The sequence below is a fragment of the Dama dama genome, chromosome 8, assembly GCF_033118175.1.
Source record: "Dama dama isolate Ldn47 chromosome 8, ASM3311817v1, whole genome shotgun sequence".
Taxonomy (NCBI): domain Eukaryota; kingdom Metazoa; phylum Chordata; class Mammalia; order Artiodactyla; family Cervidae; genus Dama; species Dama dama.
The window spans coordinates 10,201,805-10,219,026 of NC_083688.1; the positions used below are offsets into that span (position 1 = coordinate 10,201,805).

General features: G+C 57.6%; 1 protein-coding gene across 4 annotated transcripts in view; it reads right to left on the minus strand.

Annotated features, from left to right (window-relative positions):
* Positions 1-17,222, minus strand: part of AHDC1 (AT-hook DNA binding motif containing 1) — a 68,763-nt gene that overhangs the window by 23,000 nt on the left and 28,541 nt on the right. For all 4 annotated transcript variants that reach the window (XM_061148323.1, XM_061148325.1, XM_061148326.1 and 1 more), the window contains exon 3: positions 2,037-2,214. The gene's annotated coding sequence lies outside the window, so the exon portion shown is untranslated. The remainder of the gene's footprint in view (positions 1-2,036; positions 2,215-17,222) is intronic.

Below are 17,222 nucleotides of genomic sequence, written 5' to 3' on the forward strand. Positions count from 1 at the left end.
ACAATGGGCAGCTGTCACTTATTTGGCAAGTAAATGAGGCTCAGAGAGGTTAAGAAAAGCCCTTAAGGGCAAACAGCCATGACAGGGAAGAGTGTCTGCACTTGGGTTAGCTGAGCTCCTCTGAACCAAACTTCTCCACTGTCCAGAGAGTCAGCTTCCTCGAACTGTCTTGGTCCCAACGACCAGTTCTAATTTTTGACATCTAAATCTACCCCCTCCTCTCAGCTTCTTCACCCCTCCCACCTAGGTCATTCAATGCACTACCCTCCCTCACCACTAGGTGTCCCCTTAGAGCCACTGATGCCCCCAAGGGGAGCAAGCCCCGCCCCACCCCCTGGAATCATCAGGGCCACCCCCCCTCAATAGCACAGCACACCCCACCCCACCCTACCCCCAGCCACACAGAGCTCCTTTGTGCAGCCCTTGCCCACCCCCTTCCTGCCCGGAGCAGGGCACCTGGCAAGCAGGTCTGCCCTAGACCCGCCCCCTGCCAGCCCCCTGCCCTGGGTGCCAGGTGTGTGGGCACCACCGCCAGCTCTGGCTGAACCCGAGGGTCACCCTGCTGGGCGGCCCTCCCTTCCTCTCTCCGAGGTCACCCAGGGACTGTGCTTCCCGCCTGCTCCGCCCCCATCCCCTCCTGCCCTTGGCCCTTCCAGACTCCTGTCCTTGTCTTTCCTTCTGTCTCCCGGAGGACACCCCTCCTCCAGCCCCACCAGGCCCTCCCCACAGCCTCACCACCGCCCACCTCCTTCCCCTGAGAGCTCCTTGTTCCGCCCCCCCACCCCTCCCCGCCCAGGTCTGAAAAACTCCTCCTCCTGGAAAGTTGCTGCTGGAAAGGAAGTGACTTCAGCAGTTTGGCCACAAGGCTGGGCACTGCTGAGCCCAGCTCAGCTGAAGCCTTGCCCAGCCCACCTCCAAAGCACAAACGGAGCCACGTGCACACACCTCCCCCAGTGTGTGCAGCCAGAACCCTGAACACACGCTTCCCTGGTGACACGCGGAAGAACCTCTGTGTACATGACCCACCCCACCCAGTGTGTACTCATGTATCACCCTGGTGTATTCAGAGGCTTGTCTACACACCTCTCCAGTGTACACTAGCACCCTGCCCAGAACACCACCCAGCATGGCACGCACAACACTCTAGCCTCCCCACACCTGCACAAGACATACCCTCAGTCCTGCACACTCACTCCCATGTACCACGTATGCAGCCTGTGAATGTCTCCCAGTCCAGTCCACCTAGACTTTTATGAACAGCACTCTGCACACCTCAGGACAGAGCCCTACACACGCCTGCTTGCACACAAGCTAGAGTACCTGCACACAAGATGCCCTGAACATTTACAGTTGGGTACACCCAGCTCTGACATCCCCACCCTGACAATCCCGGGAGACTCCACCCCCCAGACCTCAGGCCCCAGGAATGCTCTTTTGGAAGCTGGGTGGGGTCCCCAGGCAGGCTGGGCTCTAGGGAGCTTCCTGGAGCCTGAGGCTCCATGTGTCAGTTCGGGGAGTTGCCTCTCCACCTGGTCTCTGGCTCTCCAGCCTGCCTGGGTGGGCTTATCTGGGCCCAGGGTAGGGAGGTGGTTCCTGCCCCTGCCCCTGCCCCATCTCATCCCAGGAGGGCAGCCCAGCATACCTCAACTCCCCAGGTCCTCTCAGCTTCCACAGACTCTAGGAGAGAGGGGTCCTGGGGGGTCAGCTTCACACAGCAGGCATTCTGGTTTCTACCTCTGCCCTGGGTTCTGGTCACTGTCACAACCCCCCTTCGCTTCCTAGTTCTCTCAGGTTATCCAGGTGCAGGTCCCCCAACTAGGAGGCAGGACTCGGGGGAACCGGCTGTATATCCATGGACCTCGCCTTTCTGGATAACGGGGAGTCTGAGGAAGTGCGGTTAAAGTATTTTGATACTAAAGGGCCTCTTTTTGGCCTAAGCTGGGAAGGGGGGATCCCTGATAGGATTGAGAAGGAAGTACCCCTGATCCCCACTTCCTGGGGTGGCCGGCAGACCCAGCTTCTCTGTACACTGTTACCTGAGCAAGCTGTGCAGACAGACCCAGCTCAGCAACAAAGGCCTGTCTTCGCCAGTGATTCCAGGGTGGTCTCTTCGGCAGCCTGAGAATCGCCCCGAACCCGGGGCCCTCTGCACGCACTTAGCTGGGCAGGCTCTGGGGTCCAGGCCAATGGGTAGACAGGCAGGCAAGCTCCCATCTGTGAAAACAAAAACAGCACCCCAGACATAAGCACGGATACAGGATGAACCAGAGGGACCAGGAGGCCATCCTAGGTGGGTCTAGTCTTGCACAGAAATTGGCTCCAACCTCATTTCACTGGGGACTATTAACTACATCTTGAAACCCCAGGCAGTATCTTCATGGGCAGATGTGTACACATGAACAAGAACACATACGCTGTGGTGAAAAGAACCTGGTCTTGGGGGTCAGAATGGTCCTTGGCTCAACTTTCATCACCTGTGTGATCTCAGGCAAGTCAGTTAACCTCTCTGGCTCTCAGTTTCCTAATCTATAAAATAGGGAGAGTTTATGAACGGGGAGAAGTGCTCTAGGCAAACTATAAATGCTAAGAGCTCACTTACAATGCAGGTGTGAGAGTTACTGTTCAAAGTGACGGTGACTGCAGATTTTCATGAGGGGTGTATACGCAGCTGGCATTTATCCTTCTCCATCCGAGACTGGTTCTCTCTTTTGTTTCCTTTAATAACTAGGGCCCTCCTCACCCCCTCTGCTTCCTGCCCATTTGTCTGCCTCCCTGAGGTTTGTACTTGAGCCCCGAGGGGTCTGGGAACCAGGCCTCATAGACTGCTTATAGGTTTTGGTTGCCTGGGAATGTGTGTGTACATGCATGTTAAAGAGATCCTACATGTCTGTGAGCATTCAGCTGTCTGGGCAAATACACCTGTATGTGGCTTCCTGGGTCTGCTAGGCCTTCTGTATGTTTCTCTGTGTATTTCCGTATGTCTATGCAAGTATATGTGTGTTTAAGAGTGCCCGTGTATAGTACTGTCTGTGTGTGTGTGAGCTGATATTTACTGGAGTTGGTGTCTTCACTTATACATGTGGGTGTGTGTATCTGGGTTTGTTCAGTTCTCTGTGTGTGTCCAGCTAAGTCTATGTTTGCACACCTATGGGGACACACAGGTATATGTGCCTAATGTGTGAGCAGGTGTACCCAGCTGTGATTGGGGCATGCGTGCCCATGTGTACACACTCTGCATCTGGCCGTGTCAGGAGCTGAACTGACTTCTGCCCATTTCCGATTCTCTGGGCGTGTGCATTGGGGTGGGGGTGGGGGCGGGTGGACCCTCTGCCGTCCCCACAGGCTTCCAGTCTCAAGGCCAGTGAGTGGGGTCACTGGTGTCTGGATCAGTGCCGTCTCCCTCCTTCCCGCTGCCTTTCTCTGGGTTTTCAGGCTCACGGTGCGGTTGGTCACCGTGTCCCTGCGGGTCTGTTTCACCGCGGGTCAGTGTATGCTTGACTGTGACCCTGCATGTGCGTGTTGTATGACCTCATCACGGTGCACCTGTGTGTGTCAGTGGGCCCTTGTGCCATGTCACTGTATGTCTGTGTCAGTGTCAACACGTGTGAGTCTGTGTGCCATGGTGTGCCTGTCAGCACAATGGTGCTTCAGTGTTCGTGTGATACCTTTATGTAACTTGTCAGTACGCGCGTGTGTGCGTGTATGTGAGACTCTTTGTGATAGTGTGTGTCTGTGTCACTGTGTTTGTATGCCTGCTTCCCTCCTCCCTCCCTATCTCCTGCTCTCTCTCTCTCTCTCTCTGTAGGAGCCAGACAACTCCCCAAGCCTGGATTAGGGACAATTTATCCACAGGCAGAGAAGGAGAATTTCAACCTGCCAGAGCCTCCCTCCTCTGATCCATCCCCCCTCCCCCCATGGTTGGGTGGGCACAGAAATGCAGCCAGGCAGCTCCCAAGCCCTCGGGGAGCCCCCACCTCTGTGGCTCCCCAGAGGCCCAGGAGGGTGGAAACGATGGAAATCTGGGTGGCCCCAGAGCCCTCCAGTGGGGGTGGCTTGGCCGCCCCCCATCCAGGCCCCCGGAGCTCAGCTCATCTTGGCCCTGTTCTCCTACATATGGTGCTGGTGGTTGGGGGAGTCTGCATGAGGTCTGCCTGGCCCTGGGGGCTGGGACGACCTGAGGAGTGAAGCGGTTACCAGCCCCTCCCCAACCTGATATTCCCCAACTGATAACGGCCCCGCTCCCCCGCCCCTTGAGATGGAAATGACTGGGGAACTTGTGACTGTGCCCACACGGACTGGAAGGCAGGGGACAGCGTGGTGGGGGGAATGCGGCAAAGGGGGAGTGGTGGGAGCAGGGGCTGAGCTGGGACTAAGGCTCCCTTCACGGTGCTCCAGGCGCAAGGCAGCATCACATGTTTCCCATTAGCTGCTCTGGCCTCCTTGTTCAGGGGGTGTTGGCTGGGGGAGATTTGTTCTGGTTGCAGACACCAGCCGAGACCACACAAGAGAGAGAGAGGAAAAGACAGAGAGAGAGAGGGAGAGGAAAAGACACAGGGAGAGAGAGAAAGACTCAACAGAGATGCACAGGGAGAGAGACAGAGAGACAGGAGAAGCAGAGACAAGGACACACAAACCCCAAAGCAGAGAGACAGGATGGGGTGATGATGGACGAGGCTAACAAACAGTGGGGGACAGGGCCAGTGACTGGTAAGGAGACCAAGGTGGAGAGAGGCTGGTCGGGGGCTGAGGAGCACGTCAGCGAGGAGGTGCAGGGTGCTAGTCAGACCTGGAAGGACTGAGGGGGAGAGGGTGGGGTGGGGGGCACTGGGGCTGCAAGCCTGATGGAGGGGAGACTCAGGGGGAACCTGATGCAGGGTCAGAGAGGGCAGGGGCAATGGGTGGGCAGGGGGAGTGGCCGCCCTGGAGCAGCTGGGCGGGGGCGGCCAGCAAGCCCCGGAGCCTCCTGCCTCCTGACCCTGGAGCCTGGGAGAGATAACAGGCCCGAATAGTGCTGACTTGCGGTTCAGAAATCCAATATCCTCCGCGGCGCACTAATCGACTACCTGAGCTCCCGGCCCGCGCCGAGCTGCCCCGATTAATCCTGTGGCTCCACAGCCTTAATTAGTTTAACAGTTTCAGGGGCAGGAGAGGCGAGGCACAGGGTCCCCCAGACTCGTGGGGACAGAATCCCCCCCATGCCAGCCCTGCCTGGTGCCCGGCCTACCCGGTCGCACCTGTCCCAGCCCAGCAGCCCTGGTCCACACCATCTGGAAAACAGCGGATCCTTCCTCCCGGGGAACGGTCCCAAGGGCTGGCACTTGGGTCACAAGTTAGGTCTTGGGGAGCCCAGACCCTCCCTCCTGCCCTGCACCCCTGCCCCGATCCCAGCTTGTCCTTGTGCCCATGGCCTGCGGGCTGGCTCTGGCCTGCTTTTTGAGGCCTTGCCCACTGACAGCCCCATGCCACTGGGCAACATGTCATCTCCTTAAGGTCGAGAGACAAGCTCCCAAGTTCCTGACAGCCCCCCAACAGCACGAGATAATCACACGTCACTCCCCACCCTGGCATGAGACGGGCACATGGTGACATCTCACACACACCCCCAACAGTCAGAGAGACAGGCGGATGAGTGGGTGACCACCCTCCTAACAGGAGGGGCCAAGCACAGAACCTGTCACTTCCTCCAAAGCCTGAGATGGGCACACCTGATAACCTCCAGACAGTCTGAGACAGGAACACAGGTTGTCACCCTCCAGAGGGTGGGGCCGACATACAATCAAGACCCCAACAGGGTGTGAAATGCAGAGAACCTGTCTCTCTCTCTCTCTCACACACACACGCGTGCATGTGCCTCACTTTCCAGGTGTGACAAAGGCACAGACCCCTCCCCACCACACCGAGTACAAGCCGGGGACACAACCTTCCCCGTGAGTCCTCCCTGCAGACTGCAGGGTGGGTAAAGGACATGTCACCCCGGGCTGCTCTGGACAGGTGACAGCCCACCGGCCCCGCCCCCATCACTGCCAGCCTGGTGGTGCCGTCCTCTGCCTGCAGAGGCGTCACAGCTCACAGGGCATGAATGTCACCCCAGCACTGCCAGCGCCGGGCACAGCCACACGTTGCCCCAGTGACAAACACCACTGGCCCCAGGAGTGGAGGCGCACAGGGCTCTGGGCGTGACCTTGGTCCCTGGACACCAGGAGGGGCGGCGCCGTGGCCTCCCTCCTGGGTAACCCGGGGCCGGGAAGATGAGTGCTGGCAAGAAGGCCGCCTGGGCGCAGACAGCCTGAAAATGCCGCCTCCCCAAGCAGCGCCCCACCCCCCCCCATTTCTAATTGAACGTGTAGTTGTTCTGGGGAAACAGAATGCAGAGGGCAAAGAGGCGGTCCTGGCCTTAAGGCTTGAGGAGCAGGTCCTAACAGGACTTCTCGGAGGCTGTGGAGTCAGGCAGGGTAGGGGTGGCTGTCACCACACCCTTGGGGGCCCAGGACGGATGGGGTGGGATGATTGCTTCAGACGCCCACTGAGGCCAGGGGAGCCCTTCTTTCTTACCAACGCCCCCTCTCCAATTCAGGCCACAGAGCCTGACAAGGAGGCCAAAGTCCAGGGGCATGACTCACCCAGGGAACAGGCCCAGCCTGCTGGCCAGAAAGTGAGGAGGACAGGAGCCAAGAGGCCTGGGTTCAAGTCTGAGCTCCTCCCAGGCCAAGCGGCGTGACCTTGGAGCAGAGGCTCAGTCTCTGGCTCTGGGGAGGGGGAAGAGGCAGCAAGCCGGGGAGCGCTGAGGCAGAAGGGGGACATGGCGGCTCAGCCCCCTGCTTGCTTCCTCACCAGGGACCTCTGCTTTCTGGAGCTCAGTTGCCTCGACTGGAAAGCAGAGAGGCTTCCCTGACCAGGGATCGAACGCACGCCCCCCGCGTTAGAAGTGCAGTCTTAGCCACTGGATCTCCAGGGAAGTCCCGAAATGGGAACTTCTTATTGAAGAGCGGAAGATAAGACTAAGAAAGGGCAGGAGGCTTGCCCAAGCCACAGGGCAAGTTAGTATCAGTTGAACCTAGCCTCTGCCTCCAGGCTGAAGCTGTTTCTGTAGGACTGCTTGGAGGGAGAGAGAGAGTGAGTGAGTGAGTGTGTGTGTTTGTGTGTATCAGGGTGCTGTTGCCTATAGAGCTGACTTCCTGTCCACTGAAGATCAAGAAAATGGACAGGAGTTTGTCATATAGCCCGACTTTTACCCTAAACCCCACGTGGTCTACCTGCAGACTTCAAACCAGAAGGCTAGCTCTAAGGGAGGGAGAGAGCCCACACCCCAGCCCCATGAGTGGCGCCAGCAGCTGGTGCTTGAAAGGACTGGGGCGGGTCTTGGGATGTCAGCGTCCGGGGCCCTGTTGTTACACTGGAGCCCAGAGAGGGACAGGCCTAGCCTGAGGTCACACAGCATGACAGCAGCAGTGTCCAGCGTCCTGGCCAGGGACAGCCTTGGAGCAGAGTTCTCCAGCCCCTGGGGTGACTGGAGCTGGGGGGCCCTGAGGGACTGAGCAAAACGTGGCGACAGATGGCCTGCCGAGGCAGCGGCGATCTGGGCGGCTGGCAGGCATGCTCGCTCCCGCGCAGGGAAGCAGCTAATTTTAGCTGAGGCCTCGATGCCAGCTTTGTTCCCCCCACCCACCCGCCGAGGGGGCCCAGCATGCCTTGCGTGCAACCCGCCTCCCCCAGGCACCCCCACTCCCCCGCCTGGCCCCTTGGTGAGTAGTGCCCAGACCCAGGGGTCTTAGAACTGTCTGCCCGCCCAGGTCTCATCACACCCAGAGGCAAGGGCTAGGCCCTGGAGGCCTGGCACCACCATCCCAGGGTCTGTTTCCCATGACTTCGAGCTCATTCCAAAGAGGGGGTGTGAGGAGGAGGGCCTGACAGCAAGGCCTGCCAGTCGTGTGGGTCGGCGGGAGCGGGGGCATTGTCCTCTACCAGACACTTAAGGAGACAGGACCCTTATTCCACCCCAGCCCTGAGCCAAACCAATTCTTCTGCGCTGAAGTCCCCCTCCAGCACAGAAGTATTGGTGAGCAAGGGTGGCGGAAGTCACTCCACCCTTTCCCTGTTCTTTATAACCCTGATTTTGCTCCAGGAACTCAAAGCACTTTAGAGGAGTCAGAGGTAGAACAAGGGGAGTATACCCTCTGCACCAGAGGGGAAACTAAGGCACAGTCTGAGACAGCCATCATTGTATGAGGGGGAGGAACAAATCCCAGGAATCAGGGGAGGAGGCCTAAACATGCTCTTCATAGAATCCTTACAGCCAGGGGGCTTCTTGGGCCAGTTCAGCCCCTAAGAACTACCCTTTGCCCTCACCTGGGCTGGGTGAAGGTAAACTAGATGATGGAGCCCGTCCTCTGAAGGTAAGAGAGGTCTGGTAATCTTGGCTCCTTGTGCCCCATCCCCTGCTGATTCTTTGCTCTCAGAACCTCCCCATCTCATCTCAGGTTCAACTACATGTGCCCAATGGACGTCAGGATTATCTTGAAAGAGGACTCCTTTGGGGTGACTCCAGAGGGGCCCCCCATCCCAGTTCCATCCCAGGGGCCATGAGGGGAATGGCCAACTAGGAAACAGAGAAAGAAGACTGGAAAGAAATCTATGTATTTTAGGAGGAGAGAGTCAGAAGAAGAGAGACGAAGGAGAAACCAAGGCAGACAATCGGATTCAGGAAGAGAGAGGTGGAAAGAGGAAGCACGTGGTGGGCAAGAGAAACAGGGCAGAGTGAGGTTAAGAAGACAGAGATGGGGAGGGAGAGAAAAAGACAGAGAAAAGCTTGAGGAAGGAAAAGAGCCAGAAAGAGACAGGAAGTTTTCCCTTCAGGGAGAGAGGGATAGAGGAGGAAGAAAAAGACAAAGAGACAGAGAAGCAGAACGAGGCAGAGACAAAGACGAGACACCCGCAGAGGGGAAGGAGATGGAGAAGGGGCTGCCACAGACGGGGCGAGGCACAGGGGACTGGAGACAGACAGAGGGACTGACCGACACACCCAAAGACCACCAGAGACAGAGGGAGCGGGTGAGAGGCACTCAGAGACTGGGAAGGGAGGAAGGGGGAGACACTAAGTGATAAAGTGTGTGGGTGGGGTGGGGTGGGGGCAGGAGGAGTAGACAGAGGCAAGGAGGGAGGGGGTGTGAAGAGGAGGAGGGGGAGATGTCGTCGCCAGAGCTGGGGGGGACAGCGGACAGAAATGGAATGTGAGTCTGGGCATGAGGCTCACAGATGCGTCGGCTCCGGTTTCAGCTGGGGCAGTTGGTTGCTGGGGTTGGGGGGGGGGTGGGATAGTGGGGGGGATGAGGAGGAGAGCTCAGAAGGGGGGGGGCCTGTTGTCATGGCTGCGGGCACGGCAGGGGCACAGTCTGCTGGCACTTGGAGGTCTGGGCATGGTAGGGGGCTGACTGGGGGGAAAAACAGGGGGAGGGTGATGAAGAAGCCTGGCCCCTGCCCTGGGGGCTCTACCAGGAAGAAAGTTTCCAGAGGATGGGAGATGCTGGGAACAGAGGAAGGCTCTGGGCCCTGCTCCACTCCATGGGGGGCGCACATGCTCTGGGTTGCTGTGGGCATCCCTGGTTCCCACCTGTGCCTCAGGCTGGCCCCTGGGGATCCTCTTTCTTGTCCCCTCCAGTCTAGCTGAAGATCCCACATGCTGCTGCTGCTGCTTGCAGGGGAGCAGCAAGATTGTGAATTCAGGATCTGTAATCCTAACGCAGAGCCCAGGCCTACCGGGCTCCAGTTGCCAAGGCGACGGAGGGTCAGAGGGCAGCGCGGGGCGCCCGCTCCTCCAAGTCAGAATCCCAATTGTTAAAGCCCAAGAATAAACAGCTGAAGCGGCCGTGGGGGGGCCGGGAGGGGGGTTGAGGTCTGCATCAGCTCAGTGTGGTGTTGTCAAGCGAGATGTCACTAATTGTCTGAAGGAACGGGCTGAGGCAGCTCTTAACTGCTTCTGTACCACCGGAGACACCTTGGCTGCCTGGCCCCATCCCCCGGGCCTCCCAGCATTCCACCAGGCTGGCCGCGGTGGGGGGGAGTGCTGGCCCAGCACAAACCCTGCCTCCCTTGCACTCAATCCCTACATACCTTGGCTCCCAACCCTCCTCGTGGCCCAACTTGGAACCTCCCACCTGCAAACTAAATGCCTTATGTCCCCAGAACCAGTACCCCCAATTACTGGAACCACACTACTCCTTACGCCCAAAGGTACCACTTTGGCCTGTAAAAGCCCTCCCAGCTCCTCCATCACTGCTTCTTCCCCATCCTCTCAAGAGCCAGAGATTCTGGTTCAAGGTGTGTGAGTTGCAGAAGAAAACAGATTTCGGGTTCCTCTGATCTTTGGTGGAGTTGGGGGGAGAAGCCCTCCTATGGGGAAAGAGGAGGATTATGCCATCCTTCTTTGCAACTCCCTACTCTTAGTCACACACCAGAACTAAAGGCCTGAATGGAGCCTGGATACCTCATTTCTAGCTTTGATTCTTCTACCTATTTGCTGTGGGACTTCTGCCAGGATATTTTCCCTCCATGAGCCTGTCTCTTATTTATTATCCATCCTAAACATTCAGCAGTGCCTATTCTGAGCCTAGCCATGTCTGGAACCACTTCCCAGAGGAACTTCCAATCCATTGGGCGAGAAAGGCTCATAATACAAGGTGGAAAGCAGAGATCTATCAGGTAAGGTATTCCATGAAAGACACGCAACGCCCTGGTACACAGTAAATGGTTCAGTGGACAGCTGCTGGGGTTAGTAGCCGTCAGTACTGGTATGACTGAGGGTCGCTAAAAGGGGGTAGGTAATAAGAAAACAGGTTGGTGGGGGGTGGGGGGGAGGTCGGTTCTGGAAGGCTTCCTGCAGAAAGTGGTACCTGGTAGGATTTGGACAGGTGGGCAAGAAGGTTGAGTGCTCCAGGAAGCAAGGAGGTCTTGTGAGGTTCAAAGAGAGCAGCTCGGTTCGTTCTCAGGGTTCGTGTGCTCAGCCCCGCCCAAGGCAGGAAGGGCGAGGCCTTTCAATGGTCTCCCCGCCCCGTGGGCAGGCCCTGCCGCCGCCTCCACCCACGGCGCCTCCAGATCTCAGGGCGCGGAGCTTGGAAGGGGCGGGTCGCCCGTGGGCACGACTCCCGGAGATTGGTAGCACCTGGGGTGACGTCACATGGGCGGGGCAGGCCTCTGGACACGCCCCCTGTCCCAGGCCGCTCCCCGCACCCCGCACCCCCAGCTCCAAGCCCGAAGCGTGGGTCTCCCGGGAGGGGGCGCTCAGGCAGCCTCGCAGCCCCCTCAGGTGGCGGGCGTGGCTGGGGCGCTGTCCCGTGGGCTGAGAGCGGGCGCAGAAACAGGGGATCCCCCAGAGAGGGCCCAACCCGGCCCGGGGCTGGGCTTGTACAAAAGGCGACTTGTTCTTTCTTGGGATGCCTGCGCCTTCTCAAACATACCTACAGCCACACTCCGGGGACAGGCTACACCCACACATGGCTGCACAAACCCGCAGGGGTAGGCAGCAGAGGGGCTGTCGCCAGCCTCAGAGGTCGGCTGTTAAGAAGAACCTTGCCCCAACCACCCCTTGCTACAGACTAAACATCATTTACCTCACCCCATCCAACCCCAAGTGACCTGGATACTCCCACAGCCTCACGCAGAGCCCTGGGTACACTGACCCCGTTACAGTCTCGTAACTCTCCTCTTCCTCAGACCAGCTGTAGCTCACCAACTCCTCTGGAGCCTTGGGACACAATGAGGCCCATTAAGGGTTACTTTTTACTGAGCACTTGTTCTCTCTCCCAACCCTCACGATTGCCCTTTATGATGAAGATGATCAGTCCCATTTTGTAGTTGGGGAAACTGAGGCTTAGGTTAAAAAGCTTGTCTGAGACAGAGGCAAGGATTTGAACCCAGGTCAGGCTTTACTTCAGAGTCCATGTTCTTCCATGTATTATCTCTGCCTTCCCACCACACTATCCTACACTCTATATAATGACTCCATCACACACAGCAAAGCCATCTCAGAGTCAGGGTAATTCACCACCCCAAACACATCCCAATGTCACTGTCTAGTAGCAGGCAGCCTCTCTCACTAATCAGTGTATGTGTGTTGAGGGCAGGTAGTCTCCTAACTTTAAGCTTCCTCAATCCTCAGTGTTGGCCATCAGAGTCATAAATGGGACACAGAATGGGAGCAGGTCCACAACACGCTACCTCTAACCTTTCCAGCAAGCTCACCTCCACCTCCCCTGACCTCAGGATGACAAAGCACTGCCATTCTGGCTGGGGCTCCAGGCTAGGAGCTCTCCCTGACCCCTTGGGCCACGACCCTCCCCTACCCCTCACTGCCTGCAGAGAACAAGTCGAAACAAAGTCTTCCTGGGGATGTCAAAGTACCTTTCCTGGGGGAGGCAGCTCTGTGATCCCCTGAGCAGGGCTAGGGAGAAGGATCGGGTTACTCCTTCCCCAGCTGTGCCTGGACTCCTTGGGGCTGACCTTTCACCTCATCCAGGCCAGGACCCAAAGAGGGCTGGAGTTCAGCCCTCACCTCTTGTTAACCCTGTGCATTCTTCATCTTAAAATCCCAGAGCCCCCATGAGGTGGGGGTGGGGGGGTCCTCAGGAAGTCCAGCCGGGCATGCCAACCTTTCCCCACCCTCCCATCCTGGGGTCTGGTTTCCCAGAGAGCTTTACAGAATGCTCCTCCCTGCCCCCTGCCCAAGCTGCCCTGCCCTGGCGGGATCAGATACCTCCACCCAAGCAGCTGAAAATGACCTGGGCTATTTTCGCTCTGGGATCACATTGCAAACTCCCCCTGGAGCTGGCAGCTTCCCACAGTCCCTCCAGACCACTGCCCCTCACTTCCTCATCCCTCACCCAGAACCACTGACCAATAGGATGGGAGGGCTGTTAGAGACCACTGGCCTAAGCCCCTCAGATGGGGAGACTAAGACCACAGGGAGTCAGGCACAAGGTTGGGCAGAGAACCAGGCTGCCTGGGTCCCCGCCCAGGTCTCTTTCTACTGTCAAGCATGGCCTGCTCTGTACCCTAGATCTTAGAGCCTCCAACCCAGCCAAAAATCCAGCCGACCTCCTCCAAGCACCAGAAAGTCACCGTGGAGACTACCCACAAATCTCTGCTCCATCCTGCATGTGGGAAACTACTTCCGCTACACACTTTTTTGTGTCACATCGATGGGGACCACGGGAATGTTCTGGGGGTGCAAACTAGGAGGAAAGACAGGGAGACAGTTCCAGAGGGACAGGAGGCTGATTCAGGCTTCCAGAGGTTTACATTGCACAATCCTTCCAAGTTCCCAGCAGCCCCATGCCCCACCTTCTCGGTACCCCAACCCCCCCAAATCCTACACACCCAGCCCCCTCCAGGTTCCTACCCCTCCACCTCAAGCCCCATCCTCCTGGGCAGGAATGTGACTGGTCAGGTCTGAGTTGACCACATGAGTGGCTATAAGGCGACAGACCCCCCCCCCTTCCTCCCACCCCCCCCCCCGCCCGCCTGGGGGGGGAGCTTACATACCAAGGTGGGGGGAAGAACTGCTTTAACCCTTTGCAGCCAGGCTTTCAGGGTGAAAAAGAAGGGTCCTCCTCTATTTCCAGCAGCCCCTCCCCTACAAGTGCTGCCAGCCTGGGCGGTGCAGGCAGAACCTACTTCACCCAGGAGGTGGAATGGGGGTATTTGCCCTGCTAGTCCCTGTTAAAGCAACTTATCCTTTGCTACCCCAAATGTTTAGTCTCATCTCCCATGACATTTAGAAAAAACAGTCATGAACCGGAGCTGAGGGAAGAGAAGGAAAGGAGGTATCATGAACCCCAACCTCAGGAGCTCCTAGTCTGATGGGAGAAATACAACCTCGCCCTAGGGAGTCTGAGGGGGGAGACCAGGCCCAGAGGCTGGGACAAAGAGCTGAGACCAGAGAAGAGCTGCGCAGAAGTGGGAGGAAGCCAGGGCAGGAGCAGAACAAGCCAGGTGGGGTCAGATCGGGCAGGCTTCCCGGAGGCCCCTCTGCCCACACCCCTCCCCCTAGGCTCTGGAATCTCGGGGGTCAGGGCTGAGGGACAACCCCGCCCCCTGCTCCCCTCGGGCTCAGGAATTCCACCAGCCAAGGGTGGGGGGGGCTGCTTCGGCCTGAGTCCAAGTTGGCTCCCACTGGACCTGGAACTACAGCTCCTCCTCGGCCCCCCACCCCCACCCAAGCCCCTGGGCTGGCCCCCGGTCCCCTCCCTCCCCCTCCCTGGCTGGCACGGTGTGTGCCAGGCGCTGGCAGAAAACAAACCCGCCGGGGTGGGTTTGCAGGGAGCGGGGTAACCTTGACACAGTTGCGGCAGTCGCTAATGGCAGACACACACTCCGCCTGTTCTGGGGGGACTGTTGCCGTTGCTAGGAAACCGGCAGCCGCGTGAATGGAAATGGGTCAGTAAACCTGGGGAGAGATAGTGTGACACTCGAACCACTGCAGCTGCTCCAGCCCACACCGAAATCCCTCCTCTTCAATATTTATCACTCCCGCCTGGGCCCTCAGCTCCTGCCAGGCCCTGCACCAGCCTGGACCTCAGCATCCACCCTGAGTGCCCACCGCCCCTCCCCACGGCTCCACAGAGGAGGGGAAGAAAAGAGATGGTGGGGGCTGCTTATCCGCTCCTTGGGGGGGCCCCCCCCAGGAGGGATGGAACTGGCTCTGGAGGAGATTGAACAGGAAACAGAGTCTAATCCCCTGGCGGGGAAGGGGTTAAAAGGTCAATTCACGCCTGTTCCTGATTTAGGCACCGTGGTAAAATTACTGCAAGTGTGAGCGGGTTGTGACTGCCTGCTAGCCTACCTGCGGAGGGACTGATGAAGACAGACCTCTCTCCCTGTGTGTAAGAGATGGAAGAGGAAGAGGCACCTAAAGCATGGCCAGGATGCTCACACAGCCTGAAAACACTCCCCTAACAGCCTGGCAATGTCCCCAAGATGGCTCAAGGCTTCCTAGCAGCCAGAACCGACGCCCCTCGTACAATCTGATAGCATCCCAAATAGACAAAAGCTGCCTAACTGCCTTATAATGCCATCCTGTACAGATACTCTCCACAAACAGCCAGACTCTTGCTGTTCAGTAAACCTTGACAACACCCTGACACAGATACCCCCACATCAGAATGTGACAACTGCAATTCCGAACAGTGCGGTTCAGCACAGCACCTATAAACAAGCTGACAATCCTAGGCACAGGCAAAACTGTGTCAGACTGTTGAATATTCCAACACTTCCCCGTGAGGCTGGTGCCTCCCCAACAGCCTGCCCTAACCCAAAGCCTGGCTCTGTGGTTCACGTTTTTTTTTTTCCCTCCCTCCCACTGTCAGCCTCCTTGTCTTGCACACACCAGTAAACTGGCCCTGTGACCACTCTTCTGGACACACCATCCCAAAAGTTAGCTGCCTCATGCACCGCGCCCCCCCATTCCCTGGAGGCTGCCTGGTCACTGACACACACATTCCCTTCCCCTAGAAGCAAGGAGTCTCACAGCTCCCCCCCCCACACCAGCTCTTGTTCTTAGGCACAGGCCTCTCTATTGACAGGGAATCAGTAGCACCACTTGGGTGATATGCCCCCCTCCATCCACCACAATCTCAGCCAGTATCCCTGGAGGGTGTGTCTTGGGGAGGGAGGCACTCCAGCTTTCTGGGGAGGGGGGTGGTGGAATATACCTCACCAGGAATCTCCCAGCTGACTCGGTTCTGTGTGCTCCTATCTCCTAGGATACATCAGTCAACACAGGCTCCGAGCCTGTCAGAGCTGGAAGGTGCCTTAGGGAGTCACTAATCCAGCCTCCTCCTCTAGGCAGGAGGAAACCGAGGCCCAGAGAGGGGAAGTGGCCTGCCCAAAGCCACACAGCCCTTCTTTTCTAGTCTCTGAGAGCCCTCTGTGATAATGGGGGTCGGGGGTGGAGGACACTCAGCCCAGAGATGGAACTGGATTAGCTGGGAGAGGGAGGGTCTGCAGTCCTGGAGAGCTTATGAGAACTGTCCTGCGGTATCTTCAGATACATGGGCCCCCGGCAGCCCTGGAATCTGGGGTCTGTATAGATTTGCTCGAATTTGTACTTTGCCAAAATGATCTGGTAGACATTCACCCCCAACCCACTTCCTATTCCAGAGCTCCAGAGAGCTCCCTCCCCAAACCAAAGGTGAAAGGGGGCTGCTCTGTTCTCTATGCCTAGCCTAGAATGTCTAGGGAATCCCCGCCTTTTTATTATTACTATTTTTGGCAGTGGCACAGGAGAGCTTAGTTCCCAGACCAGGATCGAACATGTGCCCCCTGCAGTGGAAGGGAACAGTCCGGACCACTGGACCACCAGGGAAGTCCCTGCCTTTTGTTATTTAAATAGATCTCTGCCAGGGAGCCTTTGGGATGCTGCGAAAGAGATTTTCTGCAAGGTAATTTTTATTTCAACTCCACTTTGCAGAAAAGCAAAATGAGGTTCACAGAGGTGGTGTAGTTTGCTCAAGTTCACAGAGACAACAAATGGAGCCTTGAGTTCCTTCCAGTACACAGGGAAGGCCCATCCAACAGGAAGCGGGGAGAACTGGGGGGAGGAGGGGGAGGAGGAGAGGGAAGGGTGGGAGTTGACACAGGCCCAGGCCCAACATCCTGGGCTGAGGGGTAGCCAACAAGTATTTGAATTTGAATCTGGGTATCTGGGTTCCACCCCCACCCACTCTAGCTGAGGTGGAGTGAAAGGTCAGCAAGAAGATGGGAGGGAGAGGAAAGCAGAATTCCATAAGCTTCTTAGCCAGCCTGGACCATACCCCAGGGAGCTGGGCCAGGGGCTGCCCCAACTTCTCAGGCCCAGAGCTCTCTGCCAGCCCCTGCCCCCGCCCCCATCCCAACAGCAGAAGTAGTGAGGAGACCCCGCCCCTTCCCTGGGCCTCAGTTTCTCCATCTGTACTAAGAGCTAGCCTGTGGTGGTTTTGTCACTAAGCTGTGTCCAACTCTTGCAATACCATGGACTGTAGCCCGCCAGACTCCTCCTTCCATGGGATTTTCCAGGCAAGAATCCTGGAGTGGGTTGCTATTTCTTTCTCCAGGGGATCTTCCCGACCCAGGGATTGAACCCGAGTCTCCTGCACTGCAGGCAGATTCTTTACCAACTGAGCTACCAGAGAATTCTTAGGTTAAAAAAAAAGAAAGCCTAGCAGGAAGGATTTCTAAGGGCCCTTCCAGCTTCA